This window comes from Numida meleagris, chromosome 4 (genome assembly GCF_002078875.1).
Source record: "Numida meleagris isolate 19003 breed g44 Domestic line chromosome 4, NumMel1.0, whole genome shotgun sequence".
In the NCBI taxonomy this organism is placed as follows: domain Eukaryota; kingdom Metazoa; phylum Chordata; class Aves; order Galliformes; family Numididae; genus Numida; species Numida meleagris.
In genome coordinates, this window is record NC_034412.1 from 73,442,258 (window position 1) to 73,452,648 (window position 10,391).

Sequence of the window (10,391 nt, forward strand, 5' to 3'; positions counted from 1 at the left end):
CAGCAGTTGGCCCAAAAAGCCGTTCTCGCCGTCCGACCACGCACCTAATTGGGGGTCCCTGTTCGGGCGCCAAATATAGGAAAACACTTGGACACAGGGTCACCCCGACAGTCGGCAAAGGGAAAAGACAAACCCCCGCCTGCCCGCGTGGGAAGCAGCAACTCAGTGTGAGTTCAAATAGCTTCATTTTATTAGGGCAGCAGCCCTCTCTTATATAGCACACTTGTTTACAAGACAGGTGCCCCACACATATCAAAACAAGATAGGTGTCCCACAAACATCAAAGGTGTCTCACAAGAAAGTGTCTCAAAACGATATCATTTCCCAGGCTATTTTAGAGCACAGCACCTGCTGTTAATTAAAGCACTACAAGCAGTAAATTCCACACATACACAGCTTACTTCTTATCTAAGGTCATACCGTAAATCTTTGAGAAAAGTCAGCTATGCGCTACCAGGCATGTAATGTTTCCCAACAGGATATGTTGTTAACTACAACACTATGGATACAGAATACTATGGATATGCTGGAATATACTAGAACACACTGGAAACACCACATTCCACGTATCTAGGGATTACATCATTACATCATAAATCATTAGTAAATCAGTAGCTATGTGCTGCCGAGCAACCTGCTTCTCAACAGAGTTGAAGCTAATAAATCAAATAAAATGAGAGAGAGAGCGTCCAGAAAATGAAGGCCTTACTCTAATGCCGAAGGTGAGACAGCTAGGGAGCACGCACACTGCAGAGATGAGCAGAAAGGGAAAAAAAAGGGGACATCTTGTGATATGCTAACAGTTTTATCTTTTCTTCTGAAAGGAAAATGGAAATGCAAAGTCCTCTGGGGGACTTCTCTTCTGAGAACCCAGAACAGGTTGCCCAGGGAGGTTGTAGATGCCCTGTCCCTGGAGGTATTCAAGGCCAGGCTGGACGTGGCTCCGGGCAGCCTGGTCTAGTGGTTGGCAACCCTGTACTCAGCAGGGGGGTTGAAACTCGATGATCTTTGAGGTCCTTTTCAACCCAGGCCGTTCTATGATTCTATGATGATTCTATGAACTATCAAGAATCCACGGAACTGGAGCATTAACTCTTTTTAACTCCCAGTCCACTACATGATGTTATGATGTGGAATACTGATAACAAAAATCATAAAACTATGATAATATACTTCTTATATATATATATATTATATATATGTATATATATATTTATGCTCCCTCCATCTATTCCACTCTGCTATGCTTTGCAGGTGTGCAGATGAGCTTTTATCACATATCACATTTGACTGAAAACATTCAGTACCTCAGATGATTTTCATACTGTTTTCCATAATTCAGCAGGTATTGTAGTTTTTTATTATTATCCAAAAGGTGACCCATTCATAACGGTTGGAATTTGAGAATTCAGCATAAATGGACTTTATTTCAAAGTCCCATTAAATCAGTACAGTCATACATATTTCAGAAATTTATTCAGACTGAAATTGTGAGTGGTAGACGTTTCATAAAATTTGTGCAATAAGCTTAGAGAGCAGTTGAAAATAGACAACTGACTGTTACTGCTAGAATTTGTAAAGCAATGTATACAAACGTTGTGGAACACATGTTAAATATATTGTATAAGAATAGTTCTGAACACCTGCACTGTTTCTTCTAAGAAGTAATACCTTTTAACTGGTCATTAAAATAATTAAACAGTTCATGAGAACTTCCCAGATGTGAGGGACCAGACGAAAAAGGTGATAATTATGAGTTGTCTATTTGTGCCATTGGAGGATTTCCAGAAACTGAGAAAATTGACACACTACAAAACATTGCACTTGGAATTCTTCAAGCAGTGCAACAAGGAAATAGCAGCTGTGATTAGTTCTCAGATCACCAGATTCCACTTGCTACTTTAGACTATATTTCCAAAATTTTTATGATTTATATTTTCTCCTTTTGACACTGCTAACCATTTGTTATAACAGTTTTGATATTTCAAACTTTACGCTGAAGATCAGCAGATTTGCATCTTCTGCTGCAACCAAATCATATGAAATAATTAACAAATTACCTTCTGTATCAGTTCTTACCTTCTCTCTGTTTGAGCATAGACCAACAAGTTTGCTTTTTCCCAGGCTTCTAGGGCCTCCTCCCTCCTTTACAAGTCCCCTGAGATAACGACAAACAGCCGTGAGATTACTTTAAAATGCCTGGACCCTCCCAACTTGTTCTTTCCTCCTTCAATTCAACTTTTTCCTCACCTTTTTCTTCCATTAATTGTAATCCTCACCTGATTGAATCTGGCCTTTTTTAACCTGAAGACTAAAGCAGAAGAGGCATGAAAGACTGTCTTCTTTGATGCTATCAGCCATTGGCACTCTTTTCTGAACTGATGGGCTGGCTCCTTCCTGGCTTTTTGGCTTAGAGACGGCGTCCTTTGGATTGGGCAGCATTAGAATAAAAACAAAACATATTTAAAATTTGCATTATTTCACTTTCATGCTTCTCATTGCATTCAATTTCACAAAATATCAGAGTTTGGCACTCCTTGGGTCACATACACACACAAAACCCTATTGCTATTGGCCATACATCGAGGATGCCTATTATGTATGTGTATACCCCTTGGAATCTCCTGTGTCCATCTCTGTTGCTACTAATTGAGAAAATTAAAAATGTTTGGAACAATTTCTTTAATTTCATTTCCTGGGGAGAGAGGAAAAAGAAAGGAAAACAACTTCATAATCTTGTATCTGAAGATGATCCCCAGAGAAGTACCTTATCTATGTTGTAGATAAGATGATTACCAGGGTCTGCAGAAGGACGTCACGATGTTGCAATTGAATTTAGTGGATTAATGGTTACTTTCCATCTGTAGAATAAAATGAATTCTGCTAGTTTGTAGTATCTTCAAATGACAAAGCACTGAGACAGAGTCCAATGACATTCTGTAGTGATTGCCATATATTTAAAGTTGTGAGGCTGCTGTCTCTTTCACTGTATACTTTGAACTAATTAATAAGCTGGAACAATTTACTGATAAATACCAAATAGCTGAGAAGCTTTACTAAATAGTGTTTGCTAAACTTTTGTCTTCTACACAAGTGTTTATTTATATAAGAGAAAACAGAGTAACAGAGAGTCTAATTCTTCACTTTAGTCTTTCAAACTCGGTAATAATGAGAAATGCTTAATTTATAGAGTACCAAATGCTTCCTCTACGCTAAGTATGCTATTTTCTTTCTGATTTTGGTCAGGAAAGAAAACAAAGATGCTCTCACCAGTTCTCTGTTAAAATGAGATTAGATATTTGCTCTGTGCAATGGTTGCAAACAAACCAACAAGATCCAAGCTCTGGCCTGCTACACCAGTTTTTATATGTACATACTTTCTGCAGAAGGATAGTGCAAGTAACCTGATGCTGACACTGAGAAGGAAAGAAGCTTCCAGTGAAGTCAAATGGAGCTGTTCAGAGGACTAGACATCTTTTCTGAGAGCTGCCAAAGACTGTTTTGGGAATCATAGAATATCCTGAGTTGGAAGGGGTAATCTCATCCAATATATCCATTCTGCTCCACTTGTGCTCTTTGAACTCACCTGAGCAAATGATTACTTGTTGTTTAGTTTGTTGTCTTACTGTTTCTATTCACAATCTGTGAATGCCTGCCATGGTAATTATAACAATCTTTGAATCCTAAGGACCATGGATGGCCTCTGTAATATCAATTAATACAAAAGCTAAATGAAAACAGCTAAAAAAGGTCTGCCCTCTTCCCCCTCTTAACATACTTAATTTATACTGTCAGCATCAATACCATTAACTTTTTGTTCTTGTAAACAGTTGCTTTTATAAGGATGGGATATTAGAAATTTTCACTGAAGAGGTGGTCATCTATCACACGGATATTAGGGTTTTGGTCCCTGAATGTATGCAAGAAGTTCCTGTTTAGAGTTTCTCATGAATCTATACAACAACAGTTCTAGAAATATCCAGAAATAATTTTAAATATTCTACAAATAATCCTGCAAGCTCCTGAATGCATTCATAGAGCCAATACAAAAGCAGCATCTACTTTGCAAAATCAGAGAAATAAATCCAGCAAACATTGCTAAACATTTCTTCAGTAACTTAACTGCAAAATTTTGCTGTAAACAATCAAAGATTTAGTTTCACACAGTCTCAATAGCTGTTTTACCTATCTGAAATCTTGAAAGCAAGTGAATAAGTAAATGAGGGAAGAAAATGAGGGAAAAAAAAGAATTAGCCCTTTTGCAGTTGTGTGGGCAGCAGCTGTGTGGATAAGGCATTTCTATGCATGTATTTGCTGGGGTGTGTGCACATGTGTATGTGCATGTGATATCAGTAACTCCTTGATGCTGAATGGCATTTGATTAATTATATCAATGAACAATCACTTTGCACCAGTCACTTGATACTGATGCTGCTATAACCACAATGTACAGCCAAAGCTAGTAACCATCAAACTGCATATCTCATGCTATTTAAATTCTTTTTGGCCACCATCCAAAATACACTGTGGTTGTTCCAGCAATCATTATGCGAAAACCCAAACATCAATTCAGAAACACATTTCAACTTTCTAATTCTCAGTACTACAGCACATTCAAGAATGATATACTGGGGACATTTTTCTTCAGGAAATGATGCAAGAAAATAGGAGAACATCAACATCACCTGCAAAATATAAACGTTATTTTCCTATGTAAATGATGACCATACCCTCTACCAACTACATACTTAAAGGAACTTAGTTTAGAATTGGTACAGGAACACAGGACGCATGACTGTGCCAGATCCTATGGATGTATCCAACATTACACAAATAAGAGTAATTTTAATACATTATGGTAAATATTAAACTAGAGGAAATAGCTACCAATATAGCTATAAACTTTGCATTGGTTCTCTAGTATATCTTTGTACATTTATTTTTGGTTATTATGTTCCCACTCAGGGTGGGAAGTTCAGGTACAAACAATTTACAGCTGGTGCTTTGTTTATCCTGGATAATCCACAGGAGAAAGGCAAGCCTATAGCTACTCCTGGTTTGAACAGCAAGCGTTGAAAATATTGCACTTCAAGTTTACAGTGGTGCGACATTTCATGGTTCATACCTGGGTTTAACCCTATTAAGTTTAGGTAAAATAGATCTACAGAGTATTTATTTGATAAACATTAAGTGTTTCATTTATTTCTGAAATGATGTTCTTTTTTCCTGAGTATTTTTTTCTTCATCATCTATTTAGTGAACTTTATACGATGCACCTTTCCCTGACATACTAAAATTTCCTCTTTAATGATAAATATATAAATATGAAAATATGAAGCCAAGTTCTTTATAGTAAGCTCATTCCTCCATGGCTATACAAGCAACTACAGAATATTAGACAAATATGTACATAAAGATACAGATGGAAAGAGAATATAGATTTTAATGTTTACTATTGCATCTATGGTAGAATGTTTTTTAAAAGTTTCTAGGGTATTTACTCTACTTGAACAGAGTGGTATTTAGTATAGAGTGATAAGTGAAAGTAAGGTACTCTGGAGATAAATTACAATTACAAATAAAACAAGATAGGAAGATTGAATCTGATTCAGAAATGGAACATGAGTCTTACCACACAAGCTATTTTTTCTATACTTGCCATTTCCACGAAGTACCATTGTTTAAATTAACCTAAATATAAAATGAAAAATACATAGGTAGTTGTAAAGTAAGATGGTAAAATGATATCTGCAAAAAAGATGAAGGGACAGAAAACAGAAATTTTAAAGGATAATAAAAATTGTTCATTGAGGATCTGCACTTCCTTTCTGCCACCGGAAAAGCATCTTGAAGGTAAAAATGTGAATGCAAAGATACAAGTATGCAGAGTTCTAGGAGTAGCTATGGGCAAAATTGCTCTCTGTGTGTCAGTCTTGAGTCTGATTTATATGCAGGCAGTCAGAGAGGGGCATGACAAATTGTTTCTGGTTTTTGTTAGATAAAATTAAATCACTTTCAGTAGGAATGTTTCACTTGAGACATTTTGAAGACTGCTACTTAGGAAGGTACAAGCTGTAGCTTTTGGAAAGAAAGTCTGCACAATGTTCTAACATGCTTCATCCAAGGCAAGGAATTTTTAATGTGCTAAAACTCAGTAGCGGGAGACTGTCAAAGACAAAATGGCGGCCTGATGCCCTCAATCCAGTTCTGCCTTTGGCAAGACTAATTTTCCTTATAATTAACATATTTACCAAAGATTTCACCAGCATGAGATAGATTAATTCTACGTTCACTCTTCTTTCCAGCAGGCTGCCTACCCATTGCCACTCAGATGAAGTTTTACTTACTCTGTGATTCGGTTGTGTGAACACAGGAGCATAAAAAGGTGTGAAAATTCTTACTTGAAGCGCTGTCTGTGGAATAGACTTTCTGCATGCTCTCTGCAGCCTGCACTGGTCAGCTGCTCAGATGCATGTGGAGGGATCTATAATCTGTCCTATAGGTAAAGACTGGCACATTAATAATTATATCTTGGAAATAAAAAATAAAAATTATAGCTGTTTGGTATCTTAATGAACATCATTGAAGCACCGTATTCATCTTGCCAGTACAAGTCTTTCAATTTACATGTGACAGGCTCCCTCCCATCTTCTGGACCACCACCTCACATATTCACCGTAAAAAGTATGCATATGGCATCAAGATCTACTGTATGGGAAATTATGGAGCACTGCAGTGTGTTATGCTGTGCTGGGGCCTATCCCTCTGCATGAGGTTCAGTTCCCACAGATCCCAACTGGAAGAGCAAGCCATTGACGTGCCCTATGGGCAATGTGCTGCTGTGAAATACCCCAGGCACCTCTCCCTTTCTGGTTAGTTCTGTGATTTGCTGTTGGGGCCCTCAAACATCAGAATCTATCTTGGTTGAGAAATCCCTTCCCAAACAATGCCATAAAGAATTGCAAAGCTATTCAGGAGGTGGAGAAGTGCTTACAGTTACTCTCCAGTCTTTTACTTCTACAACACTGCCAAAGGAAACATGGGGCAAAGAGCATTCTTTCAAGATAGGTGCTAAACTGAAAAACTTGGAGGAAAAAACAAGTGATAGATAACATTAAAGGACTGATTTTGTTGCACCTCTTCAGCTTTCTGTTCTTTTCAAAGGAGAGGGAGAAAAAAGTGACAATCACTCTCCTGGGTCTGTCCAAAGTGTATTTTGCAAATGAAGTGAAATATTTCCTTTTCAATCATTTTACCTTTCCTATCTTCATTTTTTAAAAATAGATTCCTAAGTGGAAAAAATGTAATAACTGGGAGTATTTTACTAATATAAAAGCTAGAAGAAATATTTTCAAAGTTTTCCTAATTTTTGACTGATACTATTGACAAAATTCATTCTCGGTCAAGCACTGAGACTTGATAATCACTTTTTACTCAAAAGCATCAAGTGCAACCTGATAAATACTTTTTAATGTAAATTTGAGTGCGCTACATACTGCTGTTTTTTATTTCCTCCAATATGTCTGATTCCTTTCTATATTAAATGGATTTGAAAAGAAAGAAAACTGAAATGTCAGAATTTCTGATGAGATTTCATCAGGTTTTTAGGACGTATAGAGATCCATAGGCATATTTGCCTATATCTTACTGAAGTCACTCTAAAAATAAAGTACATTTACTGTACCTGTGGTCATGATTTTAAGGCGGAATTTGATATAAAAGGACAGAATTTATGCCCAGTTGCTTGCAGTCCAAATTATCTCTCTCAGAATTATGTGCATAAGTGCATTTGCAAGAGTAGCAAGTCCAGTGCAAGCCATTGTACCTGGCCACATTTCCACCTGACAAAAATTAAATTGTGGAATTTGGTAACTCATGAGAGGCTGTAGACAGAGATTGTACATCTCCCTTATGCAGATTTTATAATTCACATTTTCATTTTTTTTTTTTTCACATTTGAGCAAAATAACAATGATACAGAAGAGCTAGACGCGAGGTCAAAGAAAGCCTTCAGGAGAAATTGAAAAGATATCTATCTTAAGGATATGATAGAGGGGTAACGATGAGTTGAATCAGCCAGCTATACCCTAAAATAGCCATACAGTTCTGAGACTGATCTTATTCAATCCCAGGGTTTCAGCTCAGCTGCAGACAGTGAATTTTTCTTTTCCTTTCTGGAAAAAAAAAAAAAAAAAACAGAAAAAAATAAATTCACATGTTGTGTGACGAGAATGTGTACAAAGATGTTGAGACTGCTTCTGAGAATAAAGAGAGGAAATAGGGCAAACCAAAGAAGGAAGATTTGCTTGTTGTGAAGAATTTTTTTAACCACTTCCCCTACCTGAGGAAGTATCTTATCTTCACAGATGACCATGAAGCTGTTCATATCAGCATTGCAACCTGATCTTTTTTGAGTAGTAAAATAACAGACTGGATACCTGTGCAGTCATCCCAAACACCATTCCCACCCAGCAGAAGCATTCTGGGGATTTGATTTCTATGTTGAAAATACATATGTATATTTTTTAAATGAAGCTAGGTAGAATATTACATCTGAAATCCAATATATCGCATACGTAAACATTTTTGTTTTAACCAGTCATTACTGAAGAGGAAAAACAAAAATCTTACATAAACTAACTGCAACTTGTTCTAGAAAGGGACTGAAAGAAATTTTAGATTTTTATATGACCCAATTGATTTCAAGTTGAATGCGATTTCCATTAATATGGACATACACTGACATGGTCAAAGAACAGACAAAATTATTTCTCGAGAAGTAAATAATCAATGATTGCAGTACAAATGTCTGTCCAAGTTCAGAAAACTACATACTCTTCTGCACTGTAGTATGAGAAAAGGGAGGTTTCACAGGATAGTCAAGCATTTTCTTCTGACAAAAGGGGCCTGGCAACCAATTTCCTTATTTTAAATAATGATAGGATTAATGTTGTCCTTCCAAATATGAATGGGGAATCACCTGGTCTCTGTAGTTTCTCCCATTTATTCCTGTTTAATTACTTCTCAGCTCCAAACCCAGTCACTGTTCTGAGTTTTCACACTGATTTCCTCACAGTTACTCTGGGAAAGCCAACATGTCAGTCTTCAAAATCCACTCTGCATCATCAGACATAAGATTCCTGATCTACCTCCAGCGTTACCAGATTGACAGACAGATTGAATTTAGCTGGCAGACATAGAGCTGATGTTGCCATCATCTTACTTTCTCGACTTTGTACCATTGTTGCAGGTTACTGCTTTTAAATACTAAAACAATGACAAGGATGAATATAAGTGCTTTATAAAATTGTTTGTAAATTATTTTAAATCAGCTTTGTGTCAGCACCCACTTTTAATCAGGTCTACTAGACTTTATCATTATTATTTACGTTCTACCTGTCTGTCCATCTCAGGGTGGCAAACTGAAAGAGAAATCCTCTCTGTTTATATGACACATCTGTCTTCTCCTTGCAGCTCACTCGAATGCACAACTCTGTGGAGGTTGCCATGGAGACTCCAATTTAGGAGCAACTGTATTTGAGGAGAATTTCCAGCCCCGCAGTATGTGGAAAGGCAGATACAGGAATCAAAGCGTGCCTACACATCTCAAGGCTTCAGACAGGAGTCAGGCAGGACAGCTGGACCAGGAGGGGGCGCACAGGGGAAGCATGGTTGGAGGGAAAAAGATCTTGCTACCACAAATGTTTAATTAACATTACAGTCAGTTCTCTATTATTTTCCTTTGCTCCAGAACTGTTCCATGAAATAAATGAGTGACTAAATAAATGATAACTCCCTCTGTCCAAATGACTGTAGTAATGTCCAATATGTACAATTTCTAACTTTTCTCTGAAAATGAACCCAATACATGTTCTACCTTCTGCATGACAATTCACTAATGTGTAATTTAAAGGTCTGACTTTGTAAGTATTTGCTACCTGATCATGCCCTAAAATATTTACTTGCTTTTCATTTCATGCTTGCAGCAAATGTCTTCCATAAAGCGTCCAGCCTTTCACCCACAAAAAATCATCACAAAATTTACTGACTATAAAAAACCGTGGAAAAAGCAGTGGCAAAATGTCCACTAGCAAACTAACATAGTGAGCCAGCATTTATAAAACTATATATGTATATATATCATTTAGCAAAAATATATATTTGGTAGTTTAGGACCAAGCCAGTGCCCTAAGGGCAAGTAACTTATTCTTATAGCTGAAGTCCTAAGAACCTTTGTCTCAGCATTTCTCAAGGCTCATTTTACAGCTTAGACTTGTTTGACAATCAGAGAGGTTTTTCTAACACTGATTTTCAGAGGTATATCTGTCATTTTTTCCATGCATTGTTTTTTATTATTTTGTTTTGCAACTTAATACCCTGTGAATTTTGTT

At 36.9% G+C, this 10,391-nt stretch overlaps 1 long non-coding RNA gene across 1 annotated transcript; it reads left to right on the top strand.

Annotated features, from left to right (window-relative positions):
* LOC110398463 lies at positions 676-10,054 on the top strand. The gene is made up of 3 exons (XR_002438390.1): positions 676-722; positions 6,309-6,385; positions 9,475-10,054. It is a non-coding gene; the product is annotated as an uncharacterized LOC110398463 (long non-coding RNA).